Here is a 2,589-nt window from a genome sequence, read left to right as displayed (position 1 = left end):
AGGAGCTGGGCCACCCCAGTGGGCCACCTTGGATGCCAATCTTTCAGACTCACATGACATGTCTCAGCTGTGGTCTCAGGAAATAGGGATGAGCTGTCCCTTCAAGCTCTGCCCAGACTGTGACCAGAGCCGAGGTTGGTTTTGTCACAAAACAGGCTGTACCACAGCGGCACTCACAGGAGGGACACAGGATGGGAAAGCTGGCTGCGGTCTAGACCTGAGCTCTGGTCTCTCCTCGCAGCCAGCAGGAAGCTGTGTGGGTTGCTAGCAGGGCAGAGGTGGATTGGAGCGTGATGTGGGAACAGGATGAAGGGTGGGGCACGGGGGAGGAGAGACCCACCCTGCCCAGGCTGAGCAGGACCTGGGCAGGGCAGGCTGGCTTGGACCCTGGTGACATGGGGCAAGGCAGGCCATTAACAGAGAGGACATTAACACAAATCAATACACAGAGGTGTTCACAGGAGAGAGCCACGCCAGAGGGTTCTGTGGAGCTGAGGCCGGAAGGGACAGGTGAGCCCAGTAGGAGGGAGACACCTCGGTGGCTGGCTTCCCTGCTCGGGGCTGCAGCATGTTTAGATCTGGCTATTCATCCCGAAGTCTACAGGTGCTTGCTAAATGGATGGCTTTTCTGGATGGCGTATTTGATACTTTGTTAAAAGCGTATGTTATTGTCATTATGCATTAAGTCAGACTATTTTCTAGATTTCCAAAATTAGTAAATGAACTTAAACTTTTTTTTGTTTTGTTTTGTTTTGTTTTTTGGATTTGTTTCTTTTTTTTTTTCGAGACAGGGTTTCTCTGTATAGCCCTGGCTGTCCTGGAGCTCATTCTGCAGACCAGGCTGGCCTCGAACTCAGAAATCCACCTGCCTCTGCCTCCCAGAGTGCTGGGATTAAAGGCGTGCGCCACCACTGCCTGACGAACTTAAACATTTTATTTATTTTACATATATATATATATATATTTCTAATTTTATTTATATATATTTATATATTTTTTATTTATGTATATTTACTACTTCATTTATTTATTTAGAGACAGAGTCTTACTGTGTCTCCTCAGTTGACCTGGAACTTGTTATGTAGACCAAGCTGGCCTCTCTCCTATTCCCCCAAGTGCTGGGATTAAAGGCATGTGCCTCTATACCAAGTTCATTTACTTACTCTGTGCAAGTATGTATGCCTGTGCTTACATGTAAGTGTGTCCAAGTGTTTGCATGTGTGTGTGTTTGCATATGTTTGCATTTGTGTGTCTGCCTATGTGTTTGTATGTGCAGGACGTGTATTTGTGTGTTTGCAAGTGTATGTGTTTGCATGTGCATGTATGTGTGTGGCATGTTTGCATGTTTACATGGGTGTGCATTTACATGTGTGCATGTATGTGTGCATGTGTGTGCATGTGCGCCTTAGTGTCCATGTGTATGGGTGTGCATACATGTGTGTGTGTGTGTGTGTGTGTGTGTGTTGGTGTCCTTCCACTATGTAAGTCCTGGAACTCTAACTAAGGTCACCTGGCTGGGTGTCTTTACCAGCGGAGCATCTCACTGGTTCCAGCAGTTTTAACTCAGGCCATTTGTGGGAGCTTAAATATTCAACATGGGGGGTGTGGCCGCAGTCATTACACTGTGTACCTGTGACTAGATACCTGTGGGAAGTTTCAGTTAGGTTACTTACAAACAACCTCTCATAAGGCTGAGGAAGCCCCGCCCCCTCACAGGCACGTGCTAGGCACCCCTCCCCTCTCCAAGCCAAGCAATGCCACTAACAACCTCCAAGCTCACCAGCACCAGCCTACACCCACACCCTTCTCTGAACAGTGGGTCAAGTTTCCCTCCCAGGGATGACCACCAAATTTGGATACTTCCTATTCAGATACATTCCCAATATGTCTTAGCCTGAGGGTAAGAGAGCCAATCCAGTTTGGGTTCCATGGGCAAGGGACAAAAAATTTCCTCAGGTGAACTTTTAGAGAGAATCTCTGCTTACCACTTTATGCATAATTATGCATTGGTCGCATGAGGAAAATCAGATGTATTATGAAAAAGGGGCATTGCATAGTAGGTCTGTGATTATAGGAGCTAATTTCAGCTCCTATAATCGAAACTGAAATCTACAGCTAGGGAGACGGCTCAGTGGTTATGGGCACCAGCTGCTCTTAGTTAGGCTCAGCACGGACAAGGTGGCTCACAACCACAATCTGTAGCTCCTGTCCTGGGGGACCCACTGCCCTCTTCTGGCCTCTGTCGGTACTGCATGCACGAGGTACTGAGTTATTAAAACAGTGCCCGTAGTCACCCCACCACTCAATCTGTCTCACCCCGAGAAAGGACACCTCAAACGGTAACTGAGCCCCTCGAGTATCTTCGCCAAGAGCGGCCGTCCTTGTGCTGCTATCCTGTCTGCCGCTTGTTTTTAAATAATTTCCTGACTGCTTTGCAATCTCTGTGGGCTTTCTCTTTCCACTCCTGATGAAAAGCGTGGACATACTGGGCTCCCAACCTTTACTGCCCGTGATGTGGCCCCTGCCCCTGACCCCGTCGAAGAAGGCACACACCCCAAAACCCAAAAATCAGAACCCACAATTCCCAAA

Source organism: Apodemus sylvaticus, chromosome 21 (assembly GCF_947179515.1).
Source record: "Apodemus sylvaticus chromosome 21, mApoSyl1.1, whole genome shotgun sequence".
In the NCBI taxonomy this organism is placed as follows: domain Eukaryota; kingdom Metazoa; phylum Chordata; class Mammalia; order Rodentia; family Muridae; genus Apodemus; species Apodemus sylvaticus.
This window is presented reverse-complemented; position numbering follows the sequence as displayed.